Genomic DNA, 18,169 nt, shown 5'->3' with positions numbered 1-18,169 from the left:
AACGCTTTTAACGAGCCCGCTGCCAGTTTGTCCTATACTTCAGCTTTCTGGTTTCCATCCATGCCTGAATGCTAGGCACCCACCAGGCCTCTCACCCAGCCCAGCCAAGTCGAGGTGGACAGGTGGACTGCCCACCTTGGCCTTCCCCTCTCTTATTCCCATCTCCTCCTCAGCTTGCCCTTGACAACACGGATGATGACCTTTGCCCAGGCACTCCACCTGTGAGGTAGGGAGTGGAGGACAGAGGTACAAGGGCAGGTGGAATTTCTATCTATCTTGTTCTTGTTTACGTTAGTTTCCTCTTAAGGATAACTAATGCTGGTTTCCTCTTCACTGTTACTACCATTAAGTTCCACTTCAAAATAAATTCAAGAAACAAGCTCAACTGACTAAAAGGAACACACAAACCAAGAAACAGGACTGAGGTGCACCCATGACCCAAATCCTAAGAAGACAGACCAGGGAGGAAGATGCAAAGAGGAAGCCAAGTACCAGAGCCGGCTCCCTGGTGGCCGCGGGCCTCGTGACCTCATTGCCAGCGCTCCCAGGAGAAGAGACGCTGAATCCCCAGTGGGACCTCACAGTAGAATGGGTATACCGGGTCACCTTCCACTTTCAAACTAAATTTATATCCCCCTTTGTGAAAGTGTGCCAGAGTTCCTCCCTTTAACAGGAAGCCGGTGAAGAGAAACAAGGGAGAGACCGGAACCCAGGCAGGACGCTGTGTTCCAGGCCAGCCCTGGTGAGAGGCTCTAGGCTGGGGATGATGAATGTGTGCCTGTGTACACACACACACACACACACATACACACACACACACACACACGTGCCCAGGTCCACTCCACCCACTGCTCAAGATGCCCACTGTCTGCTCAGCACCAGCCTTGTTCCACCCTCGCTAGGACAGATGTGGGTCCCAGGGCTTCTCTGCCTGTGAAAAGGACCAAACCTTCCCTACCGTCCCAGGCCACTCCTAGGGAGCCTCCTTCTGCTCCAAAGTATGGGTGAAGACCAAGGCCCGGGACCTCAGAGGCTGGGGTGGCCGGCTGCATGGTCATCATCTCCAAAGATGCCAATGTGCAGCCCAGGCCTAGTTCAACATGCCGCGCGTGGCTCGCAGCTCCCTGGAGTCCAGGGAAGGCGCCCTTGCTTTCCTCCTTGGGGCCTGGACGAGGGGAGTTTCTTGTCTAGCAGCTCTTACTGTGGCTGCTCCCCGGGAGAATGGGGCAGGGCTGCCTGGCACCTCCCGTGCTGGCCCTGGCCACAGTCAAGGTGGGAGACACTTTCCACCAGACAGCTAAAGGCCTGGGTCTCCTGCAACAAGCCCCAGGGTGGGGGACAGCTCTGGGAGGGGGGCCTCCTGGCACCCCTCTCCCGTAACTTCCCTTTCACTCCCCCTGGTTTCTTGTCCCGAGAGGTTTTCAGAGAGGACACATGGAGATGCAGGGGGCCCTGCCCTCGGGAGCAGGACTGGCACAGGAGCAAGGGGGAGCTGCCGCGCTGGCAGTGGACTAAACTGAGACTGTGAAACCCACGCTGGCCTTTCACGGCAAACAGAAACCTATCTGTGGGGCTTGGTGACCCACCTCCAGAATCCTCTCCCTGTGTGTGCCCGAGCTGGGGTGAAGGTGAAGCGCCCCCAACGGCCAGTCACCAACTCCCCCAGGCAGCTGGGCAAACCCAAGGCCGAGGAACAGCACTCCAGGCCGCTCTGCAGCGCCCTCGGCCCCTCCCGGCCCACTGCAGCCACAGCATCCACCTGCCGCTGCTCTCTCCCAGATAGAACCTCCACCCCTGCCGCCGGGATCAAGGAGTTGGGCGGAGGGAGGGGCGGGCAGCGCAGGGGAGGGGCGTGGACACCTCTCCCCCTGGCAGTGTAAGACGTCGCGGACCGTTATCTGCAGAGCCGGGCCTCTCCAGCTCCTTTCTCAAGCTTTCACCATAAAGGGATAAAGAAAATGCTGAGTCTCCTCTCACGGCTGGATTGAGATTTTAAGTGAGCCAAAGCAGGCAAAACCAGTGGGGGTGGGGAGGGAGCAAGCAGCCAGACCCTGACTCAGCAAGGCAGGGAGAGCGGCCCGCCCGACAGACAGATGGACAGCGGATGGAATGGGTGGAGCCCTTCCAGGTTGCAGAGGGCGGGAGAAGGGGGGGGAGGTTCGTGTTCTGGTGGTTATGACCTGGGCAGTTTACACGGGTGGCCATGCCGATGTCCCCCAGCCCCTCAGGTCTGATGTGCTTAGGGGTCCTCCTCCATGCCTGGGTATTGTGCCCCCCACAGCAGTCAGGGGGGAGTCGTGAGTGGACAGTGGTAGGTGCTGCCACTGCACCCCGATGATGAGAGTTCCTGGGATAGCTGGGGCCCTCTGGCCACTGTCTAGACAGGCACCTGGTTGGGCAGCCCTGTGCAGGGACACCCCCCGCCCCCAGCCACTGTGTCTAGACAGGCACCTGGTTGGGCAGCCCTGTGCAGGGACCCCCCCACCCCCCAGCCACTGTGTCTAGACAGGCACCTGGTTGGGCAGCCCTGTGCAGGGACCCCCCACCCCCTAGCCACTGTGTCTAGATAGGCACCTGGTTGGGCAGCCCTGTGCAGGGAGCCTCTGGCTACTGTATCCTTCTCTGTGCCTTGCACAGTGCAGGGCATGGGAGTGGGTGACTGTTACTGCTGCTCCTGAGCCTGGTGCTCAGCTAATCTCACCCTTGTCCTACAATCCTGGATAACAGCGCCAGTGCTTGAGAGGTGGCCTTCAACCGTGATCCCTGGAAGAAATGGGGGAAAAGACCCTGGTTCTGCTGGCAGAGGGAAGTCAGAAGCTAACTAGCAATCAGATGCTCTCTAGGTGCTATGGCTGGTGGATCTGCCTTTTTTTTTTTTTGGCCAGTCCTGGGCCTTGGACTCAGGGCCTGAGCACTGTCCCTGGCTTCTTCCCGCTCAAGGCTAGCACTCTGCCACTTGAGCCACAGCGCCGCTTCTGGCCGTTTTCTGTATATGTGGTGCTGGGGAATCGAACCTAGGGCCTCGTGTATCCGAGGCAGGCACTCTTGCCACTAGGCTATATCCCCAGCCCAGGATCTGCCTTTTGCACCCGCTGTTATCCTGTTTTCTAGGGTGTGCCCAGTACAGAGTCCTTAAACGCTCACCCCGGGGCATCGTGGAGATGGGTTTCCTAAGTGTCCCCATTCTGCACCAATGGGGTCAGCAGCCTGTATCATCGACATGAGGGGCAAAAGGCAGGCCTGGCCTTCCCGCTGCCTCTCAGGGCTGCTGACCTTCTAAAGCCACCGGCAGGGGTGAGCAGAGGAGACCCCAGGATGAATCCCACTCCTCGTCACCGGGGTGTGTGCTCAGCCCTGGCTCCGGGCCCACGCCTGGTTTTTCATGTTTTGTCTTTTGAGATACGGTCTTGCTGTATGGTCCACACCGGTCTCATACTATCCTGGTACGAGGACTACAGCCATGCACTACCACCACAACCAGTTTCCGTGGCTGGTTTGTCACGACTACACTAGACTCCCAAATCCCACCAGCCACCCTTCCCATGCCCCCACTCCCCTCGCCCTTGCCAGCCACACGGGATACGTGAATATTCCTCTTCCCCACAAAGGGAACGGAATCCTAGACCACAGAAGCTTCAGCAGGGAGCACTAGGGTTGGGAGTGAGAATCAGAAGCAGAAACCTGCTGTAGTGTGCTCAAATACGTTGCCTAAAAGATACGTCCACATCCTAGCCAGATGCCTGGGAATGTGACCTCATTTGGTCAAGGGGTTGGCAGGTGTTTAAGAATCTTGTGATATTGCCCTACTATGTAACTGTACCCTTTTTGCACAACACCTTGTCAAAAAAATTTGTGTTCAATTAATAAATAAATTAAAGTAAAAAAAAAGAATCTTGTGATAAGATTGTGCTGGATTTGGGCAGGGGAACTTCCAGTGACAAATGTGACGAGAATAGGCAAAGGATGCGCACACAGGTGCATGCGTGCATGCATGTGCACATGATGGTGGAGGCAGAGACCTCCACCTTCCATCCTGGGCTCCTGAACTGTGAGAGTGCCAACAGACACATGGGAATCCCCACAGCACCGAACCCTCCACTCAGCCACTTTCTCCTATATATGTACACGTAAGACAAAGCTTACTTTATACAGGAAACAGAGTAAGACATCGACAATAACAGTAATTACCACAGTATACTAGAAGTTACTTAAGAGTTACAAATAGCTTATGTATAGCTGGTAATTTCCACTTAGTATTTTCAGAGTGGGGACTTCTGTACATCCTTATTTTATTTATTTTTTACCAATCCTGGGGCTTGGACTCAGGGCCTGAGCACTGTCCCTGGCTTCTTTTTGCTCAGGGCTAACACGCTACCACTTGAGCCACAGTGCCACTTCTGGGTTTTTCTATATATGTGGTGCTGAGGAACCAAACCCAGGGCTTCATATATGCAAGGCAAGCATTCTACCACAAGGCCACATTCCCAGCCCTTATTTTTTTTTTTTAAGTGTGAGTCCTTGCAATTTCTAGGCAATTCTCTACCACTTGAGCTCTGCCCCCAGTCCTATTTGCTTTGGTTATTGGTCTTGTGCTTTTGCCTGGGGCAAGCCTGGGACCATGAACCCGCTACCTAATTGTCCAAGCAGCTGGGACTACAGACAGGAACCTCCAGGCCTGACTTGATTGAAATGGGGTTTCACTCACTGTTTTGCCCAGACTGGCCTGGAACTACGATCCTCCTTCCAAGTGGCTGGTAATACAGACAGCTCTCCATGCTGAGTATACTTAGTCTTAAACGCCCTCTCACCCTGGCGGGATGTATGGAAGCTGTCTGGATTTTTAGTGAGGTCTGGGGATCTTTGTCGGCCCCACCTTCACCCCGTGTGTGTGTGTGTGTGTGTGTGTGTGTGTGTGTGTGTGTGTGTGACTCTCCCTGCAGTCTGTGCAAACCCAGCACATGGGGCTCCTCCCAGATCTCCAGGGGACAGTAAGAATAAATAACAAACAATTTCAAAGAGGATTACCATTGTCTCACCACGTGACAGAGCCATGAAAGATTAATATCTGGTCCCTGCAGCACGATACCAGCAATTTGCAAGCCAGCTTTACTCCACCACACCCGTTAAAGCCTCCACTGAGTAAAGAGATATGCAAAGGAAACCCATCCGGCCCTGCACTTGGCCATCACATAATTAAGAGGGAAATACGCTTGCAAACCCACATGTTGGTGGCTGGCAAGGCTGCAGTGAGGCTACAGCCTGGCGACGGCGCAGGTTCGGGTCCAGGGAGAGTGGCTGGGTAGCGCAGGTTCACAGCCCTGGGGCCCGAGGTCCCACACAGGTGACGTGATGTGTCCCATCAGGTCAAGAGAGGAAATAAAGGAAGGCCCACAGGAATGTTCTCCACAGCCTCACACGGAAGAGTGAGAAGATGAAATGCACGGGGCCAGCCCTGCGGCTCTCTGGGCAAGGAGGGAGGAGGCGTGAGGTGTCCAGGTGTGTTTGCAGATGTTACAAGGGACAGGCGAGGGGATCCTGCCTCTACCTCAGGGACTCCTTTTCTAGCGGAGCAGGTTAAGAGACAGTCCCTAGGTGGGAAGGCCGAGGGGTATCCTCTCTGTGGCTTGGCTTGCCAGAGCAGCAGCAAGCGGGCCGGCTGGCGTTGGGCTGGGCCTTCAGGTGGCCGCCCTTTACTCCTGGTGACTCCGGCTCCGGAGCAAGGCCACAGGTGAGCAAGTGCCCGCCTCTTGCTAGGGCGGATCTAGCATCTGTGATCACGTTCTAATTCTGTCCTTGGTTAGCTATGTGACTCAGACAAGGCGTAAGACCTGTTCTCACCCGAGCAACAGTCAGGACCTACTGAAAGTAGCTGGAGGACTAAGAGAACATACACAGTATCGAGCAAGGGGCCTGACAGGGAGTAAAATCTCCACAAATGCCAGCTGCCAAAACAAACAGTGACTGGTAGCCCCCGCAGTCAGTGTCATCAACATCTCCTTGAAGCTTGGGCATCTGCCGGGGAACCGGGACTGAGGCCTTCTCCGTTCGCCACCTTGGAACTCCTGATCTGGATGCCCACTGCAGTGGAATCAAACTCTGCAGATTTGGGCACCTTGGTTGAAAAACAAGAGCAGCGTCCTGTGTGGGGCAGGCCAAGCTCAAGGCCGTGCCAAGGCTGAGGCTGCCCAATGGGAAAGCTGAGGGCAGAGAGCCTGCTGTCCGCATGCCAGCCCCCGGAACAGGTGTCTGGAGGCACCGTGCATAGGGGCCTGGCGCAGCTCTGGCTCAGCAGTGCCTTCCTGCCTTCTGCCATCCCTCGCTGAGCAGGGAGCCCCGGGGCAGTGGCTGTCACTGCCTCTCATGGGTTGCTGCCTGTGGCCCGGGGTGTTTGGGACAGGGCTGTGTCCTGGGAGGGGGGTTGGCAGAACGATGCCCCGAGGAAGGGTCCTTTGTGGTACGGTTAGCCTTAGAGGGGCCAGGGGCCCCCTGGTCCTCTGTGGCTCTGATGGCTGCTCCCTGTCTGCCAGGACCAGCCCAGGGCAGATGAAGTCCTGGAGCCTGCGGGGACAGCCTGTGCCGGCACGCAGGGAACCACGGCTCGGTCCTGAGGTTTCCTGAGATGGCAGGTGCATGGCAAGTGAGCTTGTGAGAGGATCTGGAATGGGGCTGGTGTCTGCTGGGGAGGGGGCTCCCTTCTCTGGCTATCCTGAGCTGGGTGGCAGCCTTCTCATCCGTGTTGGCTGCACAAAGGGTGCTGTGGACGAACCACAGACCCACAGTCTGGGTGGGGCTGGACATCAGAAGAGATGACAGCTACTAGGCATGCCTGGTGGGAAGCCCAGGGGATGCAACCTGGGCTCCGCCCACACGTGCTGCCCTGACCCAGCCGGTCTCCTCCCGGAAGTGAGCAGGCTGGCCTTCGAGCAACAGGGAGTTGAAGGGTCTGAGGTCCAGGACCTCAGCCCCATGATGCAAATGAAACAAGCTGGGTCCAGGGCTGCCTTAGGAACCAAAGATCCTGCCGAGCCTGGGGACAGGTGTCCTGTTGTCCCCTATTGAGGCAGGGGGAGGGTCCTTGGCTCAGGATCCCTCCACCCGAGACTCCCCAGGGACCCACACGGTGTACCCTGGGTCCTGGCCAGGCCTCGGCACCCATTCAGCCCAGCAGGTGGCTGGGACAAGCTAGCAGCTTCCCATGGTTGCTGTGGTTACTGGCTCCCAGAGGGCGGGGAGAAGCCTCCCGCAGGACCCCCGGGAGCGCCCAGCGGGCTTTGCCAGGGCTTTCTGCTGTGGGCGAGGCGGTGGGCGAGGGCTCAGCCCAACACACAGCTCTGCCTATGCGGGTCTGGTGGGACCGCGGTGCTTAGAGGGCCTGCGACCGTCCCGAGGGGCTGCGTGGGCCACTGGCTGGGTGACCCCGACCTGCTTTCCTCCCCTCTAGGCTGGACAAATGACCCAGCTCGGCCACGGAGAAGACTGCGCGTCTTCTAAAGACATTCATGGTGCCCGCCTCCCCGCCTCAGGCCTCGCACACTACCAGCTCCTCCCCTCCTGACCGTCCTGTTCCGACACTGCCACGGCACGCCTGCGGGATGCAGACACGCCCGCATGGCGCGGACCATGGGTGTCTCTCCCCACCTCCATCGCCTCTGAGGGTGGCGACCCTGGTCCGTAGCCTTGGTCTGGGGGCCCATGGAGTGAGTGGCCGTCCTCAGACACGGGCCTCTCTATGGAGTGGCGGAGGGCAGGCTGTCCTTGTCACCACAGCTCCCAGGGCAACACCAGGCGCCAGTGGCCAGCCCCCAATCTGAATACTGCCCTGTCTTTGAAGTGCGGTGTGTGCCTGCGTGCGTGCGTGCGTGCGTGCGTGTGTGTGTGTGTGTGTTCTGTTCCACTTCAGGCCCCACTGTAACTGTCAGAGGCAACGTTCTGGGGCCCCCAGGTGCCCTAGCATAGGGTGCTGGGCTCCCTCGAGCACTTGGTTGCCTAAGAGCAGGATGTAAACAAAGATGCTCCTGTCTGGTCTCCTGTGAGGGGCAGCGCACACCTGCATCCCCGTGAAAAGGGGCCCGCGAGTTGGGATTTGCAATTCTTGCTCTAGGGTACCGTGTCCTTTGCAGGAGGAAGGCGACAACCCGGCTCTGGGTTTCCTGTCTATGATACCCGAATGTCTCCTGGCTTGGGTGGCTAAAAATACCGTATAGTCACGGCCAGGGAAAGGCAATACCCTCTCCCTTCTCTATTCCCCCTCCCCCCCCCCCGAGGGTGCTACATAGAGACCAGAGTGGGGAGAGAAGGGAAGCAATGCCGTAGGATGCACACAGCTGAGATGCAGTGGGTGGGGGTAGGCACATACTGACAGGGCACAATTGGCATAGATGAGGTATTCCTCTACACAGCTCTGGCCTAAACACTCAGTTGATCAACAGCCCTAAGAAACCACATTCCCAGAGACTTAAGCAGCTAACAACAGCTTCTTACTAATATGCCTTCAGGATGCAACCGTTTTGGATTCCAAGCTGACAAATACTAGCTGGCCATGTTGGTTGGATGTGGACTTCACACATTCCTAAGAAGCACAGAGACCCTAGCAAAAGTCTTCTCCCTAGAGCTTCAACTGTCAGAAAAGCTGTGCCTCTGAAGGAGAGGAGGCAGGAAAGCTCATCAGCGGATTCAAAGAACTAGGAAGCATTTCTCCAAGCATGGTGTTGGAAGCCCTGAAACAGTCACCAAGGACTATGAAAGATGGAGCTCATCCAGCTGCTTGGGGACCCTCAGGAGGCGGGCCAGGCCCCTGAAGGCTAATGGGCACACTGAGGAATCTCCCAGAGAACCTCCCAGCTTGTGTGTAGTTCTCTATGGTTGCATTATGCAGAGCCACTGAGGATGAAGGGTTGAGCCATGGCCCCCTAGTTCATGAGTGTGCCTAGCAATAACCCCTGCCCCTATCAGAAAACAGAACCGTGCACCGCGGGAACAGCCGACAGAAGGGCAGACCCAAGCATGCAAGCACGCACCGCTGGTGGGGAAAGAGAAGTCACTCTTCAGTGCAGCCTGTACCCCTGGGGTGCAGCTTTCCCTCCCCATCATTTCTTTTTCTTCAACTACCAAATAGGACTTGTTTCTGTACAAGTGGAATGGGGCAAAGGGTATTTGGTGAGGAGGGAACAAGCCAATACTGACACCGCAATGCTAGGGGCCTGGCGTGCAGGCAGGGCGAGTGCTAGGGGCCTGGCGTGCAGGCAGGGTGAGTGCTAGGGGCCTGGTGTTCCAGCAGGGTGGGGTGTCGACCTTCAGTTGGTGAGAGACTGGCTGCTACTCCTGGCCACTCTTGGGAACTGGACTTACCTCCCTCTCAATACCAAGTGCCCCCTCTACAGCAGACTCCTGTCCCAGGCTCCCAGGCCCTTTTTCTCTCTTCCCTGTGTTCGTGAATAATCCAGGATTCCTTCTCCTTGACGTTCTGTCTTGACCTTCACCTCATCCTCTTTTCTCTTAGCCCTCCCTTCCCCCTCCCATCAGGGATATGACCACCCCAGGATCCCATCTATCATTTGAACCCCAACTCCACTTTCTCAGTGTCTGTGGGCACAACTAGCAGGGACGAGTCCAGCACCACACTTCCATCCACAAGTCCTTCTGCCCTTTCCCTTCCATCTGTGCAGTTCCCATGCACCCAGTGAAAGCCTGGGAGACTCCTGACCTCACCTCCTCCCCCTCATTCCATCACCAATTCCATCAGGCTCTGGCCTAACAGCCTCCTTTCTACCCATGTTTGCACCTTGCCTTCAATAGCACTGGGCCTCAGGACTTGGTCCAAATGACTGGATCCTCTCTTTCTGGCCTTTCCCATGCAGACCTCCACCCAGTAGTTCTTTCCCAATTCTGTCCATCACAATCTTTCCAGACTTTCAAGTCTGCACTTAATGACACTGCTCCATCTCTCCTTCCCCACTAGCAGGATATTCTGTCCTGCGGTTTCCACATCCCCTTCCTGGCTCTTAGCCCACACAGCCTACAGCTGGGTGATCCTGCTCACTGTCCACTCTTCAAACATCTGCCTGTATCCATCCAAGGCCAAGAAAGGCCTTTACTCATTGTCCATATTGATTGGCTTTCCATAACATTTTAAATTTATTTTTCAATGCAAGGGCTCATCATCTTGTCTGCTCATTCTAGTTATATATTCCTAGTCCTCCTGCATAGAGAGGGAAAGGAAGGGATGGAAGGGAAGGGAAGGGAAGGGAAGGGAAGGGAAATGAAGGGAAGGGAAGGGAGCCACTTCTGGAGAGTTCCTGCCACCACTGGAGGTTGTTCTAGAAGAAACTAGATTCTGGGTGTGACACTCTACAGACATCAGGGTCTTGCCCTGAAGGATCACGAAGCTGCCAAGGGAGGGAAGATGAAAACCCCTCCAAGGTGAAGGAGGGAATGTGCTCAGAGCACGGCCCTGCAGTGCCCACAGTGCCACCACTTGGGCTGCTGGGGTGAGAGGGCAGGTGGGAGGCAGCAAGCTTGCTGGTCCTCCAGGCCTGAGGCAAGGGTGCAAGAGCAAGGGTCCTCCGGTCCCAGGGAGGCTGCTCTCACTGACCAGGGCAGCAGGCCTTCTTTCCCTTGCTTGCCGCTCTCCTGTCCACCCTGGAAGCGGTCGTTTGGGTCTCTCAGGCTCTTCCCAGGGCTCTACCCACTGGGTAAGCTCTCTACCTCAAGAAGGAACCCAGCTCACTCTGCTCTGAGGCTCCTGGACTCCTGGGGCTGGGCTGGGCTCCACAGTGGAGTCACAGTTGGGATTTAGTGCTTGGGAGGGGGAGGAGCTGACATCTACCGAGCCTGCTCTGTGCCAGGGACTGTCCCAAATGTCAGCTCTTGTGGGAGCAATCCAGATAAAGGGAGGCAGAAGAATCGGAGTCCTGTGGCTTAGGGTGCAAGAAAGAACAGAACTAACTCTCTGCAAGGGCAAGGGGCCGAGGCTGGGGACCGAGGACTGGTGTGTACAAGACCAAGGTCATGGCTGTCTACAGGGCTCAGCAAGTGACCTGAGCACTAGGGAAACCCCATTCTCACGAGCCACGTGCTGGGTCATCTTTGAATCGGTCCAGAGATCGGGGAAGAAGCAAGCTGGTGGTACGGATGGTGGCTTAAGTGCATCTCAAGGTTCACGTGTTTGAAAACTAACCTTCAAATTCATACGTTGATGGTTTTTGGAGGTGGGGTAACAATTAGGATCAGAGGAGCATGGGCCCCCATCATAGGACTGGTGGCTTTATAAGGGGAAGAGAGGCTCGAGCTGACTACTCTTGCTCCGTCTGGTCATGTGATACCCTGTCACGTGATACCCTGTCACATTAGGATGCAAGATCCTCACCGCATGCCTAGGCTGCGCTTTGGGGTTTCACAGCCTTCAGGAAAGTGAGCAAGTACATTTCTGTTTTTTGTGTTTTTTTTTTTTGGTGCCAGTTGTGGGACTTGAACTCAGGCCCTGAGCACTGTCCCTTTTTTGTTGTTGTTGTTCAAAGCTGGCACTTTATCACTTGAGTCACAGCCCCACTTGTGGCTTTTTGCTGGTTCATTGAAGATAAGAGACTCATGGACTTTCCTGCTTGGGATGGCTTCAAACCACAACCCACAGATCTCAGCTTCTTGAGTAGCCAGGATTACAGGCATGAGCCACTGGCACCTTGCTCCTGTCTATTCTTTATAAATTATCAGGTATACTGACACAGCAACGGAAAACAGACTTAGACACCCAGCCTTCAGCAGTTAAGTTGGGTGATGGATCTCAACAGCTCAGCAAGATCACAGTGAGGAAAATCCTTCTCACTGGGGCTAGAGTACAAGTGGGAAGTTGAGGGAGATGGTCTTCATCCTCTCTCCAGATTTTTTTTCTTTTTCTAGTCCTACTTTATCTGCCACCATCATAGGCTCAAAACAGCCTATTTGCAGGTGCCTGCATCCTGGAAAGAGATACAGAATGGGAGGCAGGCAAGACAGATATAGAGGTTGACTCGGTGACATGTGACACAAAGATCCTCCTACAGAGGTATCCCTTAGGTGTCTGAAGCTGATCATAGTGTCATTTGGCAGAGTTAGAGAGGCCTCCTGCAACTCTGTGTTGGAAGGAGAGGAACTGGAAACTAAGATGTGCACAGGGCACCTTCAGGTTGGGCCCAGAGCTCAGTGTGTTGGAAGGGAAAGGCAGGCTCTTATCTGAGCTCCCAGGGTGTGGTGAGAGATACGAACACCTGGCAGCTGGTTTCCATACCTGGGCTGGGAGATTCATCTACCTAGCAAGCCTTGAGAGAACTCACAGTAAACGGACAAAGGCCAGATGTGATGTCTTCATCCTGCTCAGGTGGGCCAGCACTCTCTTCCATAGAAGGCGCTTTTGCCTCTTCAGCACTGGCTGAGCCAAGACAGTTCATTTCAGCGGAACTAAGGACCCATCTTTCCAAGACTCCCTCTAGAGACGGCCCAGGGCTGGACTAGGAGGACAGCACCCCGAGCTGAACGTGAGGCATCACCCAGAAGCAGAGTGGTGGAGGGTTTCCTACTTCAGGAAAAAGGCATTTCCATGTCTCTTGGGATCTTGAACTGGATCCTGGCCTCCCAGATGCCCTAGAGGACACCCCGTGATCCTCACAGAGGTAAGGATTTCTCACCTGTGCTGGAGCTTGGCTGGGTGGTGCTGGGGTCCCTTGCCAGTCCTGGCAGGGTGGGAAGAGAATTAAGGTGTCTTTTCTAGCTGGGAGGCCAGGATCTGTTTCACTGACACCCTGTGCCTCAGTTTCCCCACATAGGATCATCAGGCTACCTGACATAATTTACAGTATTTGCAAGGTCCTGAGGTGAAGGGAGAATAGAAATGTGGTTGCGGTGACGAGCCCTTTCTCTCTCACCTTCGACGCAGGGCCGAGGCCTCCTGCCTCGCCTCTGACTCCAGGCCGTCGCTTAGATGCTCACGAATGACAGTGCTTTTTTGTTGGGGACCGGCCAAGTCAGGCTGGAGACCCTGAGGATCGGCAGTGGCTAGTGGCACTTTCCAGTCCCTCCAGCGACTCAAGACACACCCGAAGATGCTGGCTTCCTCCACCAGTGTCACGGACACCTCACTAAGGCCTTCCTAACGGGCAGCCAGGGGTGCCCTTGGGGGCGTTGGCTTCCTCTGGTTTACACAGCCAGGGACATGCACTGGACCCAGGTTAGCAGGAAGCACACAGCCTCTGCTGACCTCAGAGAAGCTTTTTGGCCCTTTGGCCGTCTCTTTGCTTCTCTGAGGCCAGAGAGAGCTGAGCTGGCTGGTTGAGACCCTGGAAGCTAAAGGGACATTGCCTCTGTAAGGTGGGACCACCTGGTTGCTGGGATTTCTGCTCCTGAATACCTCTAGAGATGGTCCTTTCTGATGGCTACCCACAGGAACCCATTGTTCTTCCTCCTCTGCAGGAGCTCTAAGAAAACTCTTCGATTCTGGGACATTAGGTGACTGGAAGATCACTGAAAATCTAGCCAAGCACCAAACACGCATGCTCCTGGCCAGTGTCCCCAGACATTAGAACACATTCCCCAGGGTTCTAGGACTGGAGTCGGCTTTATTCCTTGCAGATGGATTGCCCTGTGCTCAGGCTGAGAACCATGCTCCCTCCACATCCTGACCAGAAACTGACCAAAACTGACCAGTGCCACTTATTTTTGCCTCCCGGATCATTTGGGTGTAAAAGGTGAATGAAGAAGGAAGAGAAAAGAAGAAAGAAACCAGCACTTTCTGAGCTGGCCAGCCTATAGGAGTTCTCAGTCCTCCTGGCTTCCCCCCCCCCCCCCCACAAGGCCTGAGTTCTGCCTGGCCGCATTTCCTGTGCACGCTTCCTCCCATCAAGGTGCTACATCTAGAGCCATAGCAGTTTCAAACACTAGAAACCCATGAAAAGGGTTTCAGATTTTTCCATAACATCCCTCTCCCTGTCCAATTTCCTGGCTCAGTCCCCAGGTCTTGATTGGCTCTACTGAGACATTTGTTGATTGGTATTAGAAACAAGAAAAGGGTGGATCTCAGTTTTATAGGTGTGGCGCGCATGCACTGGTACTTGGGGCTTGAACTCAGGGACTGGGTGCTATCCCTTAGTTCAGGGATGGTGGCACTCTACCATTTGAACCATACCTCCACGCCCAGCCTTTTGCTGGTTAATTGGAGCTAAGTCTCTTTACTTTCCTGCCTGGGCTGGCTTAGAACGGTGGTCCTCAGCTCTCAGCCTCCTGAGTAGCTAGGATTACAGGTGTGAGCCAGGGGGCCCAGCTCAGGTGCCTCAGAAGGGAAGCCGGCCCCAGGCTGCCTCAGTTCCGAGCAGGGCTGTGCTGGTCGGCATGGCCAGTGTTATGGAAGCTGGTGTGGGCACGCGCCGGTTTCCCTGGAGAGGCTCAGGCTGGGCTGGGTGGACAGGTTCTTGGAGGCCGAGTGGATGCGGAGGAGCCAATGCTGCAGACGCTCAGGGCCAGGAGCCCATGAGCTGCCTGAGCCTGTGCTCTGCGGCAGACACGCAGGCCAAGTGTGAATCAGGTGGGTAGAGGCGACTCTGCACACACAGGTCCCCAAACCCTGCCAAGGGAGGCCTCAATGCGGCTTCCAGAGCCCAGTGGAAGCTGCTCTTGGCATTGGAATGGGGTGTGTGTGTGGGGGGGGAGTTGGTGTATTTGAGGGGGAGGAGAAGTTCTGGAGAAAGAAGAAATCTTGAAGCAACAGACATCGGGACAGCTGTGGCCTGAACTTGGTGTTCTTGCTCCTCTGATGTGGATGTATTAATTTCCACAAATGCTAATAGCCCATTTCCCCAAGAGCTATTACTTATGTCATCTCCCCCTGGATTCGGTTCAGCACTGGGCAGACAAATGGAAGGGAGGAAAAGGCATCCCCCACTGGTGGGTCCCTGGCTCCAGTCCCTCTGCCAACTAGCCCCTCTCCCAGAGGGGCAGTTTAGGTCTGGTTTTTAAGGTGGTCCTGCTAACACCAGGGTCCAGACCACCTGCCCTTCAACCAGATCCCTATCACAGAAAGTTGCCAAATCCCCAAAAATGCTGAATCACAAAGTAAGGCTGAGCAGGAAAGTGGGGGTGGGGTAGGGAGGGAGACCGGTGACCAGGAGGTAGGTAGGGAAGGTGCGGTGAAGCTTCCCACCTGGGAGTGCCTTAAGACATTCTAGGCAGAGGGTAGCCCCCATGGGAACACGCAGGACAAATGCCAGGAGGAGCACCAAGGATGCGCCCAGATGGGAGGGTGGGCAGGTACACCCTGCTGCTGCCGCTGCTGCTGATACTGCAGCAGACCGAGCTCTGCGTCCTGCAGGAGCAGCAGCAGGTAGGGAGGTGGAGAAGGGCTCTGTGCCAGGGTCTGGGCAGGAGGGAGAAGCTGAGGATGGAGATAGGGGTTCGGGGAAGGCAGTGGAGGATGTAGGTGACCCAAGGAACTGATGCGGGAAGGGACCTTCAAGGTTCTAGGGATGAGGACAAGGTGGAGAGCGCGTCCAGAGGGAAAGATGGAAGGGCCCGAGAGACAGATGCGCGAGGGACACAGGGCAGCCGCGAGGACGAAGGACAAGCCCTGAAGAGCAACGGGGAGGATTCCGAGCGGCGGCGCCGAGGCCAGGAGAGGGGCAGGCAGATGAGGGAGAGGGAGAGGGCAGAGGTGGGGATGAAGGAGAAAGCCGAAGTTTGGGTCTGGGGTCAGGGTCTCGAGCCGAGAGGTTAGGCGATGACAGACCGGGAAAGAGAGGCTGGGATGGGGGAAGGGAGACAGTGGGGAGGAGGTGAGGAGGCTGGAGGGGAGGTGAGAACGGCGGCGGGGGCCGCGACGCAGGGCCGGGGGAGGGATGGAGAGGGACCGCGCTGTCCGCCACTGCTCTCCCAGCGCACGTCCCAGGAAAAGCGAAGCCCGCCGGGGTCTTCCCCGGCACTCACCTGGGGAGGGGGCGTCCAGCTCCGGATCCTGCGCCCCGCTCCGGGTCTTCCTTCCCGCCCTGCCCCGGCGACTTCAGCGCCCCCGAATCCCGCTAGCTCTCGCAGGTTCCGCCCGCAGCATCTTCACCTCGTGGGACGCCGGAGGCCACGCCCCTACCGTCTTATCACTGGCCGTCGTTCACGCCAATCACATTCCCATTGGTTGAGCGACCATCGCCCATGCAAATCAGGACGGGCCCGCCGCCGCGCCGATTGGCTGGTGCTCGCCGTGCGGAGCCCCGGACTTGGGTTCTGATTGGCACCCAGGCCCTGACGGATAAAGTGGCACCGCGCGGGTTCTCGGCCGGAGCGCGGCTCGGTCCCGGGCTCCTCGGGTGGGTGGCGGCGGCCGGGCACGGCCCCTCAGCCGGCGCTGGGCGCGCCGGGCTCGCGACCCCACTACGTGCCGGCCGCCGGACCCCAGCGTCCGCGGCGCGGGGCCTTCCACGAACGCGCGGGCCTCGGTAGCCTCGGCGCAGCCGCCGCGGGCCCGTCTCCTAGGTAACGCGCTGGCGGCGGCGGGCGGAACCAGGAGCGCGGGCTGCGCGGGGGAGGCTGGCGGCGGCCGGGACGCGCGGGCGGCCGCGGAGTCGGGCAAGCCTGGGGGGCCTGGGGTGTGGGGTCACCCCGGCCGCGCCTGGGCCCCGGGGGCCTGCGGGGCGCGGCGGGTGAGCGCGGCGTGGGGCCGCGTCCCGGGCGGTGGTCCCCGCACAGACCCCTCTGTCCGTGAGGCAGTTGGTACGGCCCGGGCGGCCGGGCCCGGCGGGCGGCTGGGGCTCCCGCGACGGGCCGCCGCCCCCAGCCGGAGGGGGCGCCCGTGTCCCCCGGCCCCGGGACGGATCCGCGCCCGTGTCCACTCCGCGCGCCTCGAGGCCCCGGCCCCGCCCTGCCTCGGGTCCCCACCCGCCGCCCCGGCCCATCTCCCCGGGTCGGGACCCGCATGCGCCCGGCGTGAGGCGCGGGGGGGGCGCGGGGGGAGCTCGGGGCCGGCGACGCCGGTCGGGGAGGAGGGGGCAAGTGTGCTGGACGGTGGGCGAGGGTCTCCGGGTTCCGCCTTCGGGGCGGCCCGCAGCTTCTCCGGGGCGGGGAGGACGTGGCGGACGCGGCTGGCTCTCGGCCCTGTTGCCACCGACTCCCGTCTCCACCACTCCCTGGGCTTCCTGGCCCCTAGCTGGGAAGGACGGCGCTACCGTGCCCCGGAGCTCCCGCGGGGAGACCTGTGAGCTCCTGACCCTCAGTAAGCCATCGGTCAAGCAGAGCTGGGGCTTTTTCTTCTTCTTCTTAAAGTACTGTTATAGCCTGAGCGTGAGGCTAATCCACGGAGGCACAGCTAAAGGTGGGAAGGGGTTTCTTTACAAAAGAGCTTTATTCACAACCTAAAACCCAGAACCAGAACAGCCCCCCACCTCCAAATGCTGGCCCGCGACTGCCTTGTCCCGGGCCAGTTACCCAGAACCCAGCCCTGACCCCCGAACCTCCGCTCCTTAACCTCCAACAGCCTCAACCTCCAAACCTCCAGAAGAGCCAGCTTCTTTCCATTCCTCCTTCCCGCGGGCCTCAACTCAGGCCCCAAGCTTCAGGCCTCCGCACAGGCTTCTCTGCAGGCCTTAGGCTCGGGGCTCCTCTGTAGGCTTGGGACTTCCCCACAGGCCTTGGACTCCAGACCCCTCCGCAGGCCTCTGGCTAGGCTTCGCTTCTCTCTGCTCCTGGTCCTCCCGCAGGCAACGCCCCCCCCCCTTTGTTCTTCACCCCCTCCTTCTGCACTTCTCTTGGCCTCTCTTCCTCTGTCTCTCCCCAGAACCTCCAGAGAGGAGTATATACGTACCCTGGCCCTCTGACGCCCCGCCCCACCCCAGCCGCCTGGCCCACTTAGAAGTGCCTCCGTGGCAGTGACCCCCGGTGTGGGGCTGGACTTCCTAGGCCGCCCCTCCCAGGCCTGACACTTCAGTCACTGGACCCACTTAGAAGTGCCTCCGTGGTAGTCACACCCGTGTGGGGCGTGGGGCGGGACTTCCTAGGCTGCCCCTCCCACACTCCAGCGTAGTGCCACGCCCCCTCCTGCGAGTCCGTGGGTCCGTGGCAGTGACACTGGCATGGGGTGGGTTTCCGCCCCGCTGGTTATCACAGACAGTACCCTTGTCTTTGTTCGAAGTATGATTTAGGTTTAGTCTAATAAGAGTCTTTCCAG

General features: G+C 57.7%; 2 protein-coding genes across 3 annotated transcripts in view; one reads left to right on the top strand and one right to left on the bottom strand.

Moving 5' to 3' along the window:
• The window catches only part of Kcnab2 (potassium voltage-gated channel subfamily A regulatory beta subunit 2), a 76,743-nt gene extending 60,693 nt beyond the window's left edge, over nucleotides 1-16,050 (bottom strand). Inside the window, exon 1 of the mRNA XM_048350137.1 lies at nucleotides 15,943-16,050. The gene's annotated coding sequence lies outside the window, so the exon portion shown is untranslated. The remainder of the gene's footprint in view (nucleotides 1-15,942) is intronic.
• Nucleotides 16,051-16,408: 358 nt separating this feature from the next.
• The window catches only part of Nphp4 (nephrocystin 4), a 95,036-nt gene continuing 93,275 nt past the window's right edge, over nucleotides 16,409-18,169 (top strand). For both annotated transcript variants that reach the window (XM_048350135.1, XM_048350133.1), the window contains exon 1: nucleotides 16,409-16,482. The gene's annotated coding sequence lies outside the window, so the exon portion shown is untranslated. The remainder of the gene's footprint in view (nucleotides 16,483-18,169) is intronic.

Source organism: Perognathus longimembris, chromosome 7, assembly GCF_023159225.1.
Source record: "Perognathus longimembris pacificus isolate PPM17 chromosome 7, ASM2315922v1, whole genome shotgun sequence".
In the NCBI taxonomy this organism is placed as follows: domain Eukaryota; kingdom Metazoa; phylum Chordata; class Mammalia; order Rodentia; family Heteromyidae; genus Perognathus; species Perognathus longimembris.
This window is presented reverse-complemented; position numbering and strand designations above follow the sequence as displayed.